Here is a 21,692-nt window from a genome sequence, read left to right as displayed (position 1 = left end):
TGCTGCTTAGTGTGTAACTCTGAAACTTCATATCAGGTGTTAATAAATTCTCTTCATGGGATAGTTAGAAAAACAATCCCTTCCTAGCTAGAGAATCAAGGACAACTGGTACCCAAAAAGCATAAACAAGGGTGAGAGAAAGGGGGCAAGACAGGGGGCTGAGACTTCATGGCCTGAGGCTGTGGTTGGATAATTGATCCCAAGATGCAGATAAGCAAAACTTACAAAAGTGTAAAACTCATGACCAGGATCCATCTGGGATTTGATTTGGGTGTAGCCCTGGCTGGGTTCTTGCACTGCCCAAGGTGGATCCTTTCCATAAATACGTATTTTATTCCTTGTGCTCTGTTTGGTGTCTGTTCCAGGTCAGCCTTTCCAGGCAACACCCTCATGCCATGGGTGACCCAGACACTGCCCCCTTCTGCTCCTCACCAATCCCTGCTTGCCCTTCTCTTCCCCTGGAGCTTCCTGGGGTGGCCCACAGTGACCATCATGGTGGAAGACCTTCTTTCTAAAAACCTGTGTTGTGCCTGAGGCTGACAGAAGAAGACACCACCATGAGCTTCACAAAGGATTTTGTTGGATGACAGCACTTCTGCACTTTGAGCAGGTCAAATCTCAGCCCAGCCTGTGAGTGGCCTGGTGCACACAGTGCAGAACAGCTGGGTCTCAAAACTGAAGCCAGATAGGGAATTGGGCCCCAAATTCAGTAGGTAGCCTTTCATTTAACTCTCCTTCTCACAGTTCCCACAGCCCAAGGCCTCTGGGAGTTGGTTCTGCCCCTTGTCCAGGTCCATGTCCTCCCCAAAACACCCTCACAGGAGCACTCAGCAGACTCTGTCATGGTGGGGACTTCTGCACTGGCAGATTAGTGCAGTGTGGAGGCTGGGAAGGTCATGCACAGCAGAATAATTGTGAAATCATGAAGAGTAATGAGGATTTGAGCTGTTATTTTGCTCATAAATACACATTCTAATGTGCAGGGGAAACCACAGCGTTGAATGAAAATATTGTGATCTTCAGAGGGAAAAAAAGTAGTTAGCCAGAAATGTTGTGCCTTAGCATATGGTCCACCTAAAAAAAAAAAAAAAAGACCTTTTTGAAGATGGCTGCCAGCCAACATTTCAGAAATATTTCCTTTGTGTTTCTACTCAAAGTGATTTATGTCCAAGTAGTCTCTAGCTGGTTCTCAAATTGCAGTAATGATTTTGATTGTTTGTTTATAGTTTCATCTGAATATTTCTGCCTGCCATGTCATATATTCTGAGCCAGCATAAGTGTCATTTATAGGCAACTGCTGTGCCCATGTAGAGTCCATTGTTCAGTCTTGTTTCTGACTGTTCACATGTATTAGATATAAGTTTTTTGAAAGAAAAGAGAGAAGAAGGACCATGCTCTTACCTTGCTGACCAAGAAAATAAGTTTTCAGGGAAATTATTCTGACAGATGTGTAGGGAAGTCAGCACTTGGGCCAAGCGGCAATTTTTTCCATGGGAAAAGTTAAATACTTTCCCATGAAAGAGGTGAGTCCAGAGCTGTGAGGGAAGTGCAGTTGGGCCCAGCTGTGGTGAACAAGGTCATTGTGCAGGACCCTGCATGGGGAACGTGCTCCAGGACTTCAGGACTGGCCCACACCATGTCACAGAGGAGATTTAGTTGAGATGTTTGAGCTGAAAAGTCTGTCTGCACACCAGGCAGCTTGTTTTGCTCAGTTGAGACCCACGTGCACATTAATGGCTGGAATGTCCTTTGGGCAATTTTGCATGGCAACACAGGAAAGGGAGAACAGATTTAAAGCAGCAAAAGAAAAGGGGGAGAAGGAGGGATTGACAGTAAAGAAAAGCAATATATTTATTGAATCAAAATTCTAGAACATAATGTAGTACATATCAATATAAATATCCATATGGCAAATTCAGCTGTCTGTTTCAGTGAAACAACACTTTTTTTTTAATAATAAGCTCCAACAAATACTCCAGTGTTTTGAGAGAAGCTGAAAATTGCCACCACCATTATGATAAAACAAAACAGTTATCCATGTGTGTTGTCTTTTGCTTCTGTTTTTACCTTGTGGAAACAAGAGAAAAGCAGTTAAGGCACAATGAGAAAATTCTATTGTTCAAAGAAAAAACCACACAATATGCAAAGAGTTTGGTTGTTGGTTTGGGGTTTTTTTTTTTTGAAGAAAGTACCTTTTCTTTAAGTGTAGGTATTTTTCTTTTCAAAAGGCACCAGAGAAATTAAAACTAAAATATATTTTATTCTCTTCTTTAGTTGGGATTCCTACAGATTCATACACATTGGCCAACAGTCTGTTGTGATCACTGTCTCATCTGACTCAAAAATCAGCTTGTATCATTTCACTCAGTAATGCATGAATATCTTCTCTTTTCCAGCATTACTCTGTAAAGTGAAAGCCCCAAAAGTGGTTTTGTTACTGAAGGCAGGTGTGAAGGCTCACTGGTAAAGCAAGGCCTGCAGCTCCAATTTGTTCCACAAACAGAGCTCAGGAGTGAGCAGCTTCAAGGAGCACCCCAGCTATCAGCAGTCAAACACTGCATCCCACATGCTAATGTTAATTTTAACAACACAGCTCTAAAATGAAATTTTTAGAAGGCACAAAGAGTACTGGGAGTGGAAAGAGCAGAAGTTTTTGATAGAGGGAAATAGCATTCACACTTTGATAAGCTCCAAAAATGCCTTTTCCAAACAGAGGTGCTTTGTATTACACCATTCCTGTTGGCTGTTTGGGGGTTTTCCATTAGATGGAGGAACTTCTTGCCACAGTAATAAAGGTCAGGCACTATTGTGCCTCTTTTATGATACTGACTAGCACAAATCATGTATACAAACTCAGGAAGTATTTATTTATGTGAAATACATACTTAAATAGTGGACTACAAATCATTTAAAGATGCCTGTGATATGAATCATGCCTCAATTTCATGGATAAGTGGAAACATTATGCAACTTACTGAGTTTTTAAAGCACTAACGAATGTGAACTGCACAGCAGACTGGAGCTGGACCTTTTCACCCCTTCTAATACAAGCTGTGGCTATTTAATATTCCTCACTGGGGAGTAACGCTGACCTACAAGTCAGCAATATATTAGGCACCAGAGCCATGAACCTAGTGAGAACATAAACTAAACTGATTTTCAATTTTGGTACATTACAAAAAGGACCATTATTGTGAGGTTAGAGATGTCAAAGTTGGTGACCTGCTATAATGAAGTATTCCCTGCCACATAGTCACGCATGAAAAGTAATTGGAGGCAGTATAAACTTTTAGAGGCTTAGGACTTTTCCCCTCTTGAATTAAATATTCTTTTCCACACTTTTTTTTTTTAATTAAAAATAGAAATTTTTTTTTGAAGCATCATAAAAGAAGAAATGATACTCCTGGAAAGTTTGCAGTTGATGGAGAAATGTGTGTTTAGGAATGAGGTCACATCTTAACGCTTGGGTTACTTCCATAAGGCACTGATGAAAAGCAAGTTGCTACCTGCCAGCTAGGAATGACATTAAAATATTATGGCAGCATGTGACCAGCTTTAGAGCTTAAAATCCTGAAAGGACAGAGACAATGTCCCCTTTGAAGAACATTCAAACAAGAAGATGGCTTTACAGTTTCTGCTTAGCTTTAAAACAAAGAGTAACTGCTTTATGTCTAAGCAGCAATGGTTTAGGTTGTGCCTTCTTAGCTGTAATGTTCACATTTGAAAATTCACCCCTTAAGTGTACATGGGTCTTTCAGCTTGTCCATCAGACATGTGTCCTAGCACTTGGTCTAGGGAATGATCTCTTAATACAGTGGACCCCATGCTTCAGGGGTTCACTTATGGCTCCACATCCCAACTTTCTGCCCTGGATGTGACCAACTTATTTCTGATTTTCTTTGGTGCAGCATCCTGTGAGTGGGCACAGCATCACTTTCCCAGGAATTAGACTGCAGAGGGCACTCCTATATAAGAAGGAATTGCAGTTTCCAGGCTCAGTTACTTTTTGCCTTGATGATTCCTTGTAATTTTTTCTCCTTTAATAATTAATGACACTATTATTGCACTAAAAGGGAAATCTTATTATTCTTGACAATTGGTTTTGTTATGATTATTTAATTTCCCCCTCTCCCCAAGTTTATACAATTACAATGGCTGTCAGTGCTCATATCATGTTCGAGCCATCAGCCTCAGAAATTAAACACACAGAGAAGGACAACCTATTAATATGCCATCCCTAGGCATAACTTGAGCACAGCAGAACAGGGTGCATAGATGAGGACAGAGATGGGTTTTGCCCTGTGCCTGGCAAGCAAGAGAAATGCAGTCTGAGGCAGACCATCCATGGAGCAATTCCCCTTTCCTCTTTCCCCATGTCCAGGGTGGTGTGTTGGCAGCATTACTTTGGTGTGGATTTCAGCTGTGACAGAGGCAGTCTCAAACAGCAGTTCCTGAGCTTCATGGGGTGGATTTCTGCCCTCTAAACTTATTGGGAGATGGGGCTGGACAAACAGGCTCCAGCTCAATGTGCTAGAGCTCTGCAGTTTGCTGGCACAGAAAGGAGTGGGTTGGATGGGATTCTGAGTAGCAAACAGCTGGATTAAGGCTGCCATAATGCCAACTCCAGAGCTGTGATAGTGGCCCACTGAAACCCTGAGGTGCCCCAAGATTAGGAAGCAGTGTAGTTCATGACAGCCTCTCACACACATGTACACACACTCCCCCCATTTTTATCAGCTGGAGGTAAAACCTGCAGTGCCATCAGCCAGCAGCTTGGTCTTAAGGCTGAATATCTTAAACCTAACAGAAGTAGCTCTAGAAGTTCAGATGGAGCCTATGGAGCAGTTTAAATATCCCTCCAATATTTAGCTTTATTTAATGAGAACAAGTCCATTCTAGCCTTACTTGTGCAGGGGATACAGCTCATGTATCATCCAGCTGACAGCAGAAGGCTCATTTCATTTCCTGTGGGTAGTGGAAAGTGATCTTCCTTTTCACACTTACTTCTGGAAGCTTGTCACAGGGCAGGTGTAAGATCAGGCTAATGCTATGCAAAAGGCTGAGCAAGGAGAGTGGGACCTGGCTGTCAGAGCAGCACACACTTCCCAACTGAGCCTCAAATCATGTTTATTTTCAAACCAAAGACCTCACATTTCAAGTGAGAGATTTGCTCAGTAAAATGCATGCATTTCATACTTCATTACCACAAGCTACATATCTAATACAGTGGTTAAGAAATGAAGGAGTGTGGAAAGGACAGTTGTTCAGGGGAGCTGTAACCATAAAGATTCCATTGAATAGGATTTCCCCTAGTTCCAAGCTGTTATCTCACTAGATAAAAACATTGTGCTTTATGATTAAGCTGATTGTGTTGGACAAGCCAATCTGTAGCCCTAGAAGCCTGGATTTTCAAATGTGCTGAGCACTGGCAGCTGCAGCCAAAGTCAATGGGGGCCTATAAACTGCAAATAATGCAGAGTTCTTTAAAAATCCAGTCCAGAGGCTGTCTGTGAAATGGGAGTAGAGATGCTACTTGCCTCAAAGGGGTGGTGTGAATATTTGTGGCACAGCTACTTACACTAGTGAGAAGTTACACTGAAAAGTCTGATAAAAAAATGCATTTCTTTTTTCAGATCAGGGTATGATTATAAATGTTAAAAAAGAGCCTCAAACCACAGACTGAAGAGTGCAGAGAAAACAAATATGTAGACTGAATGGATCATGCCCCTGCCTCCCAAAACAGATTAAAAATAGTATTAGGCACACCACATGAACTGAATTAATGTTGTGTAGGCCTATCTAATTCTAGCATACCCTACAGAATTCCCCCTAAAGCAGGTATGTGGTATTTTTTTAAATATGTGCAATATAAGTATAATAAATATGCATAAACAATGTGTGTTTGAGTAAAAAGTCTTCATAGATAGTCCAGTAAGGGGACAGGAAGATGATTAAGGAGTTGGTGGATCTGCCATGCAAGGGGAGGCTGAGAGGGGTGGGACTGCTGAGCCTGGAGAAGAGGAGGGTCATGGTGGGAATCTCATCCATGTCTGCAAAGGGAGGGTCTAGAGCAGACAAACTCCTCTCAGTGCTATCCATTGAAAGAAAAAGAGGCCAAAGGCACAAACTCAAACACAGGAAATTCCATTAAGAAAATTTAAGTAAAAGACAATTTTACTACAAGTGTGATCCAACACAGGACAAAGTTTCCTGGTGAGATTGTGGAGATATCCCCACAGATATTCAAAATTCAACTGGACAGTCTTAAGCAACCTGTTCCCCTTGACTCTTCTTTTAGCAGGAGGTTGGACTAGATAATCTCCAGAGGTGCTTTCCAAAATCATCCACTTTGCAATAAGTGAGGAAATATTTGTTTAATTTCTTCTTTATTCACTTTCTTTGCAGAGCTGATAGAATAGATTAGGTTGTTTTCTGTTTTGGATTGGGGTTTCTGCTTTTTTTTCCTCCCTTTATTTTTTTCATTTTGAGGGTGCTGCTCTCTAATTTTTGAAGTCATGGTAATCTTCTGCAAGTTGAAACCTTTGTTCTTTTGTGCATGAAGTTTCAGAACATTACTGTGTGCCCCACTGACAAATTGAAAACAAATAAAAAATAGGGCATGGATTTTTGCAGAAACTGAAATGAAAATATTCTCCCTAATGTCACTACAAAAATTGAATTTATTTCAATATATTTTTCAACTGAATAGGGAAAATGCTTATAATAGGTAAGGTCTAATTTGCCCATAGCTACCTGTGAGCTGACGAACTGACCAAGAATGAGAGCTGACATCCTAATAATAGTGGTAGGGTGAAATTATTGTGTAAGAACAGAAATTTGTAATTTAAATCTTTTGTGGGAGTGGTTTTAAGGAAATAGCAATACCAAAATTGAATACCCATAAAAACAGTAATTAGAATTATCAGTAAATATTGCCCTGCAGCCTGCTGTTTCAGCTCAGACAGTTTTGTAATGTCTTAGATGCCATGAAAGTAATTTATATGCTTCTCTTCCTAAATTTTAGGACAAACTATATTCTGTTGCCTTAACATATTTCCTGCCTTGCCATGAATGATTGTGACCAACCTATTCACTTAATATTCATTTTTGCTAGGTTTTCAAATTATTATTTGACCATGTAATGACTGGCATGACATAAACTCAGCAGTGTACCTTGCCAGAGTGATGGGAACACCTCTAAATGCTGCTGCATAAAGGATGGAAACCCAGCAAGCCATTTAAATGATCAACACAGTTACTATTACACAGGCTGGAAGGATGATTCACAATGTTTTGTTACTGTAATAGTTGCATGTATTTGGGTTGTGGTAACATTCAAAAATTGTTCAACACAGCTGCAAAAAATCCCTATCAAAATCTATAAATACTTCACTGCAAGCAGAGGCAACACTGTGTCACATTGCACATGTTAGCCATGGAAGATCTTCACATCAGATATTTTTTTTTCTTTCACTATTTCTCCTTTTTCTCCTCTTTAACAATAGTTTTTTAACTATTTGTTCCAGTTGGCCTGCACAGATGTTTCTTGCTGGTTTGTTTTCGGTTTTTTCATGCAGTTCTCTGAAAAATACAACTGTCTGGTACATTTATGTCATGTGAGTATTGTGAAAGAGATCATCTCTTTGCTCATCCAAAATTCTAAAGGCTCTTCTGTGCCTTATCTGCCCAATTTCAACAAGGCCCCAAGCACTGAACTTTTTGTAGTGGTATCCAGGCTGATTTCCAGACAGACCAAGTTTTCCATGGTTAAGGGCTGGACTCAGTACTAGAGGCCTCTTCCAGTCATATTGATTCCATGGCTCTATGACTGGATTCCCTCACAATATTATTGTGCCTGTTGACCAGATTATTGCCTATTGAATCAGATGAGAATGAATAAAAGCAAGGATTTCTTTAAGTGCCTTGAAGGTGGAAGACAAATGGGTCAGTGGCAGTGGAAAGGAAAGATGAAGACATCCCTTAGGCCCCAAAAGAAAGACTGAGGAGCTTGAGCCAGTGTTGCCTTCCTTTGAAGAAATCCAATAATGAGTGTTCTAAAACTCACTTTTTTGAATTTCCTGAGCTAGAGCAAGGATTATTGGTTTTGGTTAAAGATCATTTCACAAACAAAGCAGAACTCCTTTCTGTGCCATGCTCAGCAGCCCAAAAGAGAATGAAAATGGCCAGTTCAGAAGCAGCACTTAAAGGTCCCAAAAGAAAGTTTCCATTAAACATTAGTTATTTTTATGTTCAGCTGTGGGTGTTTGAACTATTTATGAAGTCCAGGTAGAGAAATTAACATTTCTGAATAATTTTAGAACAAATTATGAGTGGTACCATGCTGAGTTGTAGACCATTTTCTTCTATAAAAATATTTTCCGTTATATTTTGTAAGACATTTCTAAGCCAAAGGATTCATGCAAAAAAATCCAGAGTATTATTGCAATAATATAGAGGGAAATGGCACATAGCAGAATGATAATTGCATATCATAAAGTATGGATTAAAATTTAGTTAATGCCTTTGCTTGCTTCTAACTTTTGAATGAAAGCATGTAATACCACGGGCTTATAGAGTTCAAGCAAAAGTGTGTCCAATATTTCTGCCTCTTTTCCTACTGTTTTTTAAATTTACATGAGTTATTGCCAGAATGCTAAACCTGAGAGATAGAATATGAAGAATATATCTCTCTCAAAAATATTTATTCTTCTTGGTGACATTGGGGGACACAGAGATAATATTTTTGTCACCATCATTGTTTGTACTGCAAACACACTGGACACCATGGCTTGAGCTCTGTGTAACCACATAATAAAAAGTAGTGCTTGTTCTACAGTTTGTATTGGAGGTGCTGTCAGACAGCAGGGAAAGGGAGCAGGACACCAGGATGTGGTTGGAAAGTGAGGTGTGGGAGGCTGAGTACCTGGCTCAGAGTGGCTCAGAAGTCTGCAGCAGCAGTGGGAACTGCCCTCTCCCAAACCTTAGCCAGCTCTTCAATAGCAGTCTCAAGTAAAAAAGAGAGCTGGAAGATAAATAAATTTACTAACTTTTAATCTTCCTTCCATGGCAGCTTTAACTGCTTCAATTTGAAGTTCAGGTGAAGGTTGAGTCTTGTCTTATTTTATCTGAATGAGTTCATCTGTCTCATATCCTGGCTTTACTTTGTTACACGTTTTAGCTCTGCTCTTTTTCATGTGAAGTAGTAAATACTGGTTCTTTTCAACAGCTGAAATGTCAGGACACAATCATTTTGCATGAGCTAGATAAAATCTGTGAAATGCTGCATTTCTTTTCCAGTGACCCCTGGAATGAAATCACAGTTTGTAGGGCCAGAGGACTGGAAGTGACATCCAGGGCCACCAAACCCAGTGCAGAGAGTTCAGTCCAGCACACAGGCACCACATTTGTGATTTCTCTCACATATCCACAGGCTGCTGGGGGTCTTTTGGGTTGGTTTGCTTTGTTTTCTTTTTGAAAGGTTTGAACATTTCACTGCAAGCAGGCACTAGATTAGGAAACAAATTATTGCTCTTTGGTGGAGACTGAAGCCAGCATCCTCAAACAGAAAAGAGCTTGAGGGATCAGTCATATTTTATGTAGGTGATCTGGTGTGGGGATATCATTGCTGGATTCTGCCTCTCACATCAGTGAGTGTGGTGAGATCCTGACTCCATTATTACTCCTCATCTTAGAGATGCTGCCCAACTTATCTTTCTGTATTTCAGTTTCCCCACTTATCCCCAGGAACAATAAATGTAGGATGCCTAAAAATCTGCTGGTGAACAGCTTTATGTAAGAGCTGCATTCAGCCTGAGGCAGGCCAGAGAAGTCCAGGCATTTCCAACTTCTGTTATTTCTGAGGACTTTACCCTAAATTAAAAAATAATCTTGATCTTGTCTTACTTTTTATATGATCAGCAGTTTAAGTTGAAAGGGTCACTCCTTTCTCTGCTAGGTCAAGTTCTGTGGGTTTAAGTATTTTCAGGATTTATCATGTCATAGGATGTCACATGTTACATTCCTCTGCACTTTTTAAATCATTGCTTCTTTCTATGAGAAAGTAAAACTTAGTTAGAAACCCATTCAGGTTTGCTTTCCTTTGAAAAATATGAGGCTTTTATCTTAGAAAACATTTCTTCATCTGGAGCTTACTGATATCTACCAGATCAAGTTTTTGACAGAAATGGAATTTTTAATAGGGATTTAGCACTCATTAAATCTGAGATACAGTTTCTCTTTTTTGTAGGAATTATGATATATTTTTCAACGTGAGGCCCTTTTAGAATCCAATCAGGCTTTTTGGAATGTAATAGAATAATACATAACCTTCACTATAACTTCTCAAATTCTACAATATAATACATTTGGTTAAGGCTGGGAGAAGGAAAGCAAACCAATTTATTATAGCCTGTTGGTTCACACTCACATGCTGTGCAGTTCATGTGAAGGCCCCATTTACTTTTTCACATGAACTGCCACAGCATGGCTTAAATAGAGATTTCTCTTGCAGTAGTGTTAAGGTTTCTCATTAACATAATTTCTGGAGTCACTGGGCCAAGTATATCCCTAGTGCAATTCCACTGATCTCAGTGGGGTTATCCTGGAGATATATTTGGTCCATTGTTTCTACAGAATCTCTTTGTTCTTTTCTGATCTCTTAAAGAATTTTGCTACTTTGAGCATTTCTCACAAAACAAGTCATTATGCTGAAAAGTTTGCAACATTTATAAGTAACTGCTCAGGTTTTCTACCTGTTTGTACACTGAATTACAACATTATATCCAATAACACATTGATTTTTTTCATTTTATAGCATACACATATATCCTGTTTTCCAGGAATATCACTAAATTCACTACACATTTTTGTTCTTGTTTATATTCCTTTTAGATTCCAAAATTTGATGTGATTCCCAAAAATAACCTGAGACAGGCTACGGGGATAGTTTCCTATTTTCTTATCAGCTCTGCCACTTGCAAATGTTTAAAGCAAATAATGAGTGAGTAGTGACACTCATACTAATATGTTTTCATACTGAAAACTGAGCTAGTCTGATGTTTTGTCTGAATACTGAGTGTACCTAACTTCATTGGGGTTTTGGGGGAGGTGCTATTTCTATTAGGAAAAAAATGTGTGCAACATTAAAAAATGTCAAATTCCATCTTTACACAAAATTTTGTACAAGTTAGATTTGCAGTTAATGTCTCTTCTGTACATTACATGTGTGATTGACATGGCTGACTTACACTTTTATTCAGGAAAATTAAAGGCTGGGTTAGGGAACACAGAACAACAAAATTAATTCCTCCCTGTGATAAATGGTTAGATAAATGGACATCTTTTCTCAAATTCTCAAATCTCTTATTCCTTGCTGTACATCATTCACTGCAGTTTTGGGCAGACATTTGGTGACCTTAATAATGTATATTAATTTTCCCAGCAAATTATGAACTTGGTATAGGAACTCCTTCATTTGTCTTTGCATTCAGAGATTCTGTCAGCTATTACAAGGACAATGCACATAATACATAAAAGCTAAATATGATTTTTGACAAATCCATAATCAATCAGCAGAGGAAAGTGACTTGGACAGGGACCCCTGGTTCCCTGAGCTCATACTTAACTTGCTGTCAAGGTCTTTCTCCAAACACTTAAAATAACTTAGTTCTAATGTGAGATTGCATTCTGCAGAGAACAGCCTACAGGCCTCAGAAAAATTAAACCACTGCTTAAACTGCTGCTTGCACAAATAGCTTCTGCATCTGGTGATAACGAATAGAGGTGGAAATGCTGGCATGAGAAGTTCTACTGCTAACATGGCCTTTGCTTTGCACACAGACACACTCCTTCAGGAAAGTGCTGCAAAAGAACTGCACCTGCAACTTGAGGTGCTGATTTTTTGCAAAACTTTCAGTCCCCTTAAATAGTTATTAGCAATCAAAGCAGAAATGATACTGCTTCTAAGGATGTGAAAAACTCTCATTTAAAGCAAATGAGAAGCAAAGCTTGTGATCAAACTGCATTGGTTTATGTTTATAGAGATTTATAGGTGAGACAAAATGGAAAAACGTGATTTAGTTTTATTTAATATCTCTCTCAAAATCCTGAAGACCACTTTCAGATGAATTAGGTGCTGGTGAATACAGTGACTGGGTAGGCAAACATTAACAGCCAAACTTCAGTCAGTAACAGCCCTGCATGTTATATGATGTGTTAAGAAAGTGAATGTTAGCTAGAAACGTGGGATTGTCCGTGTGCTCTTCCCAAAAGTGCAGTGTGATCATTTATCTACAAAATGCTAGAGCTCAGAGGAAGAGCTGAGGGTCTCATCTGAAAGCTGATGCCTTCAGGCAGCACCTGGTACATCACTGGAGTGTTTGTATTATTAAACAGCTCCAGTCTCAGTGTGTTACTCATGTCTTCCTGGTCTGCAGGTCACTGAGAACAAGTGACAAGCTGTTGAACCATATTTTAACTCTGATCTTTGCACTATTCTGTCCATCAACAGAATAGTCAGAAAATGAGGCAATAACCTGTAATCTCCATTTCTTGAGCAACTTCTTGTATTTCCTTGTATTACTATCAATTGATTTCACAGGGCATACGTGTGTCAGGGCATGACTTTGTGTCACCTAACAGCTCATCTTGTGCAACACAGCAGAGCCTCCTGAGGCACAAATACAAGACACAGGACACACAGTTGTGAGTGATAAAAACGGGTATGCTGAGAGCACCATACCATCCTTGGGATGTGCATCCTGCAAAATGCAGCAGAGAGCCACAGAGTGGAGGTGCTTTTTGGCATTAGACTCTGGGAGCCTGGCAGCACCTCTTCTCCCACTGAGCCTCAGTGCCACCATGCACTGGTTTGAAATTAAGATTGCATGGGACTTTTCATAGATATAAACCTTGCATGCACACCCTGGAGGGGCCCTTCCAACTGGCAGCCATCCTTGGACCATTCTGGCTGGGTCTGTATTGTGCTCCCAAATCACTCCTAGGGGTTCTCCCTCTGAGAGCAGTGCAGTTTGGAGCTCTCCACCTGCTATCACTGCAGGATTTCAGAGAGCTCCTGAGTACCACAGGACTGAATACCTGAGTGCCTTTATATTCTCACTGCCCTTTGGCACAAGTCGGGAAGAGTCCCTTGAAAGGCTTTTTACAGTCCAGGCACTGCCTTTTGTTGGTTCCCAAGATCTCCATTGCAAGGGCAAAACCCAAGTTTTAACCAGGAGAGAGATTACAACATGAATGACTTTCTCGTACTGGGAGTATAAGACTTTTATAGCCTGATACACTAAGACTATAACACTTTTTTTCCCCACCCTTTCTTAGCTCAAGGGCCTGCCCTCAGAGTACAACGCCTTGGCCAAGCCAGCTTTGTGAAGAGAAAAATACCCAAAGACTTAGAGTCTCAAAGTGTACAGATCTGTAATATGTTGTAGCAAACCCATTCAGGGCACCGATAAAATCTACTTTCCTGATAAATTAAGCAAAATGAAATGAAAAATACTTCATCAGTTTTTGTCTTAATTTAATTTAATCTTTAAAATCCTTCAATTTGCAGAATCATGGATGACCATTTTAATAGCACTGGACCCACTGTTAGTTGAAAGACCCAGTTTCTTGGATTATTTTGTTATTTTCAGGGAGAATCATTAACAGTGATGAGTAATTTCCTGGATAATAAGTGCATCAGGCAATGCATGTTTTTCCTCAAGCCATTAGACTCATAACAGGGCAGTTCCCTTCTCTAGGGTTGCTGCTCTGCCCCGGGTTTTCATCTCTTCGTGCAGATCTGTATAGTCTAGAGTCAAGCTTTGAGCAATCAGTACCACCAGGGCAGTGTTTTAATGAGAAAAGCAGTTAAATAAATGGAATGTCATCAAGACATACGACTGTTTTGGAGACGATGCCAAGAGTATAACAGAAAGTTAGTTTAAAATATTACTTACCACACTTTTATTTTTAATGCATATGAAATTATAGAAACAAAGCACTTTAACTAGCTGAAGAAATAGGAACTTTTTGCACACACAGTTTCAAATCCCAGTAGTATTTCAGCCTCTTGGAGTTGTCTCTTGGACTGTAAAAGAGGGGTCTGGACAGTCTCCCAATGTCTCTGACTCTTAAATCCTCAAGTTACATGTATATATGCTTAAGGAATGGGTCAGCTTGCAGACAGAAATGTCCCAAAAAAAAAAAAAAAAAAAAAAAAAAAAAAAAAAAGAAAAAGAATTAAAGAAAAAAAAGGAAAGAAAGAGATAGGTGGTTAGAACAGAGCTGTGAAAACCTTTCCCCTCAGCTGGCTGGGCTTGTGCCAAAATTCAGTGTTCACTTAAACATGATGTAAAAAAAAGTGATGTGGTTGAATAATATTGTCACATGCCTCAGCTTGTTGCTGGTTTTGGACAGTGCTTTGTTCTGTGACTGTTTAGTTCAATGCATTGAACTTGCACTTCCAAACCTGCTATGCCATTTCTTCTGCAGCAGCTAGAAATGTAAAGATACTTTTACCTAATAAGAGACTATTTTTCTTGGTTTTGTCCATAGTGAACATTTCCCATTCAGAAAGGATAATTTTATAATGCCATGAACATAGGTTAAGATAGAGCTGGCTTTAGCTTGTTAGGAGCTAAATACAGAATAACCCTTTTCTGGATCTTGCACCCATCCTCCTCATCTACCACCTCTTTCTTCTTTGGTGTAAATTTCCCATGTAATTAGCAGTTCATAGCAGAGTCACAAAGTTATTATTGAGCCAGAAGAGTTTTTAAAATCCTAGCTGTTATTGCATTCTTTCCCAGGTGAAATGAAGACCAGCCCTTTCTCTGGAAATCAGCCTTTAAGTGCCAGTTCTAAGGCCACAGCTCTGCAAAGTACAAGTTAGTGGTGACTGGAAGAATCACTGGAGAAACAGGAAAAAAGTAAAAAGAGAGTTTGAATATTTGAGTCCTTAGACCTGTTCCTTTGGATTTTTCTTTGTTTCCCTGCTCTCAAGATGAGAAGTGATTGGGCTCACTAGTTTTCACAGTGTGAACACCACTTAAACATTTAGTTTACTTTTGGAAATTTTGAACAATGTTTTGCAAGCAGGGTAACACAGGCAACAAGACAGAATATGTTGTGAGTCATCACTTTCATTCTCAGTCAAAGTTCTTTATTTTTCAGCTTCGTGGCATTCTGGATGTACTCACTATGGGAACCACACCAATGATATAATAATTGTTTTCACCCAAGAAATTTATCACCCTTCTTTGAGGGGGAACCAAAACTCTTGGTGAGCAGAAACTTTCCAGATATCCAAGGGCAAGAGTCAAATTGCCCAAACTGTTTGGCTCTAAGCAGCTGCAAGGAAGACCAGCTTCAGGGAAAGGCATTCAAAATTATTATACTGCAGGTAATTTCTTATTGCATTGTTATTAAATGCAATATCTCAACCTGGAAGCTGTTCTATAAACTAGGGAGTACTGGATGAAGTAGATTAAATTATTATTTTCAGCCTAGATAACTAATGTTCTTCAGTATCAGATTCCCATGAGGTGCTAAAGGAAGTAACAAGTTAATTCATACTCATATCCACTTTGTTTTTTGCACTAAGTTTAAAATAACTCTACAGAGACATTTCAGAGTCAGCTAGGTACAAAATCAACATTTTGCAAACATCTATGGTCCTTTTGCCTGTCCACAAGAAAAAAAATTGTTAAAGAAAGAGACTTGTAGAGGCTTCTTGCAACCAACATATATTTTGGATACTTAGGATATTTAGTTGCTGAATGATTTTGTATATTATGACTTCCATCTAAAACAAAAGTGTTAATATTAGCAGTGGCATCCATAGCAATATCTATTTTTTTTATATCAAGGATTAACCCATCATCTTACAGACCTTTGGGGATAAATGATTTTATCGTGAACCTGTTGAGAGTATCAATGGTTCCCTGCCTTTGGGGCAAAAAAAACAAAAAAAAAAAAAAACAAAAAAAAAAAAAAAAAAAAAAACAAGAAGAAAAACTCAATCATAGTTTTACTAGAAGTCCACCCTCTTTGCCTCTGGAAAAATACCTGTAGAAGATGATAGTATGGAGGTTATTTCAGTAATCAGGAAATCCTAGGGAAAAAAAATGTAAATGGATTTTCTACATCCTGAATTTGAACCACCTCAAACAGTGTGACTGACAAACATTGTCAGGGGAAAGAATTATATGCAGCTAAGGGTCCTGCAGAAGGTATCACACTGATTCCAACCCATAGATATACAGTGTTACAGCAAAATACTTTCCATGTCTTGCTACAATAAGGAGAAGGATTTCTTTTTAAATTAATAGGAACTTGATAAAGAATAAGAAAATTATTAGAAACGAAACAGACAGAAGGAACCTCCAAATATCCCAATTCACTAGACCCTAATTAGGGCCAAGGCTGTGTGAGCACACAAGAATAAGCTTTGCAAAGCCTGACATAGTGCCTAGGGAGGCAGCAAAGCCTGGCAACAGGAAATGCGGAGCACAAAATGCCAGCTTTCCCTGGAGTTCTATTGCATCCATACCCCTCACCTAAGTTTGGGTGGCACATAAAAAAACAAGCAAAGAAATGTGGGAATAGCACTTTAAAGTAAGGCTTACTTGGAAGGAAAATGCTAGAGGTCTTTTCCCTGTTTGGTTTAACATAAAATACTGAACTATGAATCAGAGCAGTCTGAAATATTCATTTCTCTCCTTCCAGGCAAGTTCTCTAACCTCAAGGCAAACAGCTTAGCAAGTATTTAATTATTTCATTCAAAATGGAACAGTTTCCACAGAAATATTCAGAGGCTCCTCTGATCCCAGATTTCCCCAAGGCATCCTCCAGAAACTTTTGGAGAGAGATTTTTTAAGCCAGAAGTCTGTTGGACAAAGGGAGGGGAAAAAACCCCAGGTTTTTCAAGTCCCACAGGGATGATCCAACTGCTGAGGTGCTGGGCAAAAGCACAAACACAAGAACAAAAGCCAGTGTGCTAAAACCACTCAAGAACTCCATGAATCTTCAGATCTAAATTTCTCATGAAACACATAGCTGACTGAAATATGGGGACCACAGTCCCAAAGACTCCACTGAGACTTCTTGTGGAGCAGAATTTTGAATAGAGATTGTTTTAGTTCTGCTTCCTTTTTTTTTTTGAGGGGGGCAGGAGGGTTTGGGTTTGGTGGGTTTTTTTGGTTTTTTTGGTTTGTTGTTACTGTTAAACCATTTTTGTTTGTATCTGTTATTAGACTCTCAACCATCACTTTGTTTTCTTCTCAGATTTTCATTTGCACCTGTGCATGATTAGCATCAGAGTTGTGACTGAACGCCAGAATTTCCAGAATTTCTTTTATCCTCCTGTAGTGGTGTTGTCTAGTTTTTGAATTGTTATTTACAAAATTTATATGGTTTGGAAACATTCTGTAAAATGTGGAAAATAATAAAGAATTTGAGAAAAGGATTTGTGAGGGAGTTCCTGCAATACTCTTGCAGGAAAAGACAGAAGCCTTGCTTTGAAAACTACCAGTGGAATTGTTTATATCCAGAACATTCCTAGCAAGTCTCTGCTTCTACAGTGTTTTAAAAATTTCTCCTGAAAGTCCACAATCCGTCCAGAAGCTCGCCTGAGTGACAGGGAGACTAAAAAATATGGATTCTTAAAGTCTGATTTCCAGGAGATACATATTCAAGCTTCAATAAAAATTTTTTAAAAAACTTTGTTTTAGATCCCCCTCATTAAGAAAGTTTTTACAGGTTTTAAGTTTTTAAGGTTTTACAGAATTACTGATTTTCAAATCCCGGCTGTAAATGAGGTTCCTGCACCAAAGAACCTGCTATTGAGTTAGATTGCATATAGGCTACAGAGGGAAAACCACATATACAAGCAACAAAAGGCAAGCAGGTGAACTGAAGATTTGGAGTTGAGAATCAGTGGGTTCATTCCTCTGATTTCTCTCTCCAGTTCCTGGATTTTGTCAGGGCCTTATGGTGGGGCTGGGGAAGTTTCCTTCTTTCTGGCCATTTTCACTGGTTCTCTTCTGGCTTGATGGAAATATCACCAAAAAAAAGTGTATTTTGAGGAAGAGGCCATGGAAGAATTCTCAGCAAAATAAGAGTGGATATTATTTAAATAATGGCATCTGTGTGGCAGTAGGAGAAAGGGCTTTTTTTTTTTTTTTTTTTTTTTCAATTGGGACTGAAGAAGCATAGTGAAGACAAATGGACCTTAGCTGTAATCTGCATATGGCCTATAACACCACAATAATTGTGTCCCATTGCTAACCACTCTTAACCTGACTGCCACTTACCTTCTGGCATTAGAGCAGGCACCCAGTGCACCAGGAAGAGGGGAAGGCTGGAAGCAGAAGTACACAGTCAGTTCCTCTTAGTGCAGGGGGGAAGTATGCCCCAGCCTCACCACCATGGGTACAGAGGAAAGGGAAGTTCTCAAACAATCTGTGTTGGTTTTAGGTCCTTTATTTAGGGAAAAAAAAAAAAAAAAAAGAACTTCTGGGAGCGGGATGCTCTCCTGAGACCAGTAAGGAACAGCAGCCACGGGTTTATGGAAAGAGGAATGAGACTGAGAATTGGCAGCTTTGTAAATGTAAAAAATAAAAGATTAGAAGCTTACACAAAGTAAATTGCACAAAGAAAATGTGTGAAAAAGATGGAAAGGGCTTAAGAGGTCTCACAAACCTCAGGAGACTGAAAAGAGATAAAGCAATATTGTAAGTTTCAGAATGTTGTACCAAAAGACAAAACAAATATAAAATGAAAGACATGAATCTAATGCAGAAGTTGAAAGGAGAAGCCTAGAAATGTCTTTTTAAGTGGCTGATTTGTATAATGCAGAACATAAAGATCACTGAATTTCAGTTTAGGTGGTCTGGTCGTGCCTTTATTATTACACACATGATGATCAGCAAAGATGCTGCTGTGTGACAGCAGTATTTTTGCTTGAACCATTTTCATCCCAAGTAATTTCTTAGTCAGATCTCAAAAACATGAGGGGAGTTATCTCATGTATTCTTGTCTCAGTCCATAGAGTACTACAGCCAACAAAAGGAGCTGCTGTAATCTGTGGGTACCAAAACAAAGTTAGAAAAAAGAAGTTTAAGTTCTTTTTTTTTGTTGTTGTCTACATTGTTATGTGACATCTTCCAGTATATATAAAGGGCTACAGGCTGTTGTCCAGCTGGAAATTTGCTCTTCTCAGGCAGACTAAAACACCTGCTCTATTATAGCATGACTGTGACTTTCATGGGCTGGCAAGTGGGGTAACTTGCCAGGTGCAAACAGCCTGAAAGGAAAAAACATTGTCTGTAAAAAGCATAATGTAAATTCATTGCTAGTGCCCATGTTTTGAGGGCAAAAGTTGTTAATGTTAAATATGATTGCTACTCTGCAGTTCGGAGCAACACCAATTGCCTCCTTCTCTGTAGAGGGGTAGCACACACAAAATGTTTATTTCAATGACATGCTGGAGCTGGGCAACGTGAGCCAATGAAGTTTATCTGTGAGAGTGAAAAACTGTGTGTTCTCAAGGTTTGAACTACCTGAAAAAGGTCCAAGAATGTTAAATTATTAACACCCTTAAATAGCATTAAGTCCCTAATATTCAAAAGCAAACTTTCCAGATACAGAGGAATGTTGGACAAAAGAAAACAACAAATTTTCTGACTGTTCTGTAAAATTGAAGCATGAAAGCCATTTTGGGTTGCCTAAACAATTGTAGGAATCAAATAGTCTGGAAAATTTCATCTCATGTCTGACAAAGTTAGACAAAAAGTTCCTGTCATCCAATGTGCTAAATCTTCAAGTACTGCATTTTTGTATGTGAGAATTACAAATGAAGATTTCTAAATGAAAAACTGTTTCCTCCATCCTCCTCACTCCAAAAAAAAAAAAAAACCAAACAAACAAACAAAAAAAAAAAATAAAAACCACAAACCAAAAAACCAACTAAAAACCCACCAAACCTTTTATCTGGTCAATATTCAGGACTTTTGTATTAACAAGAAGATGAAACATAAATGGATTTTACGAAATGCTTCAGTTCACTATGTTTTACATTGATTCTCAGGGAAAACAAAAAGTTAAAAATGCTTTTCTGTATCTACTGAAGAGTACAACCTGTCAAATCCAGCAGAACACTTGGTCATATACTTAACTTGAAACCTGTGAGAAGGCCTACTTATTTTATTGGTCCTTGCAATTAATCAGAAGAAATTCTTAAAGCTAGCACTTCATACAAAACTAAACTAGTGGATCTGCATTTCAGACATATTCATAACTTTTTCCTCCATTCAAAAAATATAACTTCTTTGTTATAAGGAATTCTTCTCTTCAGTAAACAAATCTGTGATTTAAAAAATGGAACCTTGTTTAAAAAAAAACAAAAGCCTTTTGCTAAAGAAATACCTTGAACTTGAAATTCAAGAATCTGGCATTTTCAATAACTTTAAAGTGATTTTTTTTGAGTGAACTCAAATGCAAATTTCCAGTGGATTCTCTGAGAAGGACTTCTTTTATTTGAAAGCTTTTCAATTGTAGAATTCCTTGTTCTTAGTAAACTGTGTAAATTAGTCTTTCTTGACACGTGTTTTTCAAAATAGTATGGTTAAATACAGACCAGCAAGTTCCCTTCTCAGTCCTTCACATTGCTCCTGATAGCTACAAGCAGTCTTTTCTTGGGTGGACAAAACACAAAGTCTGTTGCAACCACTCTTGAGCAACATGAGCCATACTAAAATGGGCACTGAATATACTGACAGCACAAAAATTAAAAAAAGAAATAGAAAGAATAAAAAGAAACCAGTCATTCAACAGTAGCTTAAATCTTAATCCAGTTGTCCAGAAGAAAAATAATTATTTTTATGGTAAAATTAGTAGCTTTGAATATTTTATGGCTCAAAATGGAACAAGAAAAAATGTGTAAAGGCGCTCTCTTCTGTCATTGTTTAGCTTCATCTGTTTCTGACCCCCATGGCACAATATTATATTCCAGGAAAACAGTTGTTTTCACTCTTTCCACTTGCTCCAATATTCCCATACTTCTGATACTTTGTTTCCACTGATGCAAGAAAGAAAAAAAAAAAATAAAAGAGGGGGGAAAAAACAATTACTCACATCTAAAATTATATCAGCAAGGAACTAACAATTAAACAAGAAATGTCTTGGTTGTCCAGCATTGAACCCTACCTTCAGGCAGCAGGATATTTATAAGGGGGAAAAGGATGCCTTCTGCACCCTCTCAGAATATTGTGTGGCAAAGGGTTGGTTTGACACATGCACTGTAAATTCCTCTGATCTCCTGAATGCCACCCAGACTGTCAGTCAGGCTGTGTCTCCTTTTAGGGTCTTATCCCATCCTTTTTTTTAGGACTGCCATAAGCACTACAAGGAAAGAGCTCCTTTGGATCTGTCTTTGGTTCAGATGGGTCATGGCATATGGATTTTAAATTGCTTTTGTGAAGGAGTTGGTAGCTGGTGCTGTTTGGAGACTAGTTGCCAATTCATTTATAATGAGATCAGCATAATCCTTATAGTCAGAAAGCCAGCAAAAGCTCAATGTCAGTCCCAAAGAACAAAAAATGTGAGTTAATTCCTGTGCCTGCACCTTCTCTGCAGAAAAAAACAATACCAGAGCAAGAAACTGACTAAAAAAGGTAAAAACCTGGAACAAAAAA

General features: G+C 38.7%; 1 long non-coding RNA gene across 2 annotated transcripts; it reads left to right on the top strand.

Annotated features, from left to right (window-relative positions):
• The first annotated feature begins 48 nt into the window (after window positions 1-48).
• Window positions 49-18,819, top strand: LOC130251751 (uncharacterized). 2 transcript variants are annotated; one of them, XR_008840225.1, is made up of 5 exons: window positions 49-630; window positions 2,275-2,367; window positions 14,808-14,885; window positions 15,172-15,400; window positions 17,284-18,819. It is a non-coding gene; the product is annotated as an uncharacterized LOC130251751 (long non-coding RNA). The 2 variants fall into 2 exon arrangements; XR_008840224.1 differs by having other exon boundaries at window positions 14,808-15,400.
• The last annotated feature ends 2,873 nt before the right edge of the window (window positions 18,820-21,692 follow it).

Source organism: Oenanthe melanoleuca, chromosome 3, assembly GCF_029582105.1.
Source record: "Oenanthe melanoleuca isolate GR-GAL-2019-014 chromosome 3, OMel1.0, whole genome shotgun sequence".
Classification (NCBI taxonomy): Eukaryota; Metazoa; Chordata; class Aves; order Passeriformes; family Muscicapidae; genus Oenanthe; species Oenanthe melanoleuca.
This window is presented reverse-complemented; position numbering and strand designations above follow the sequence as displayed.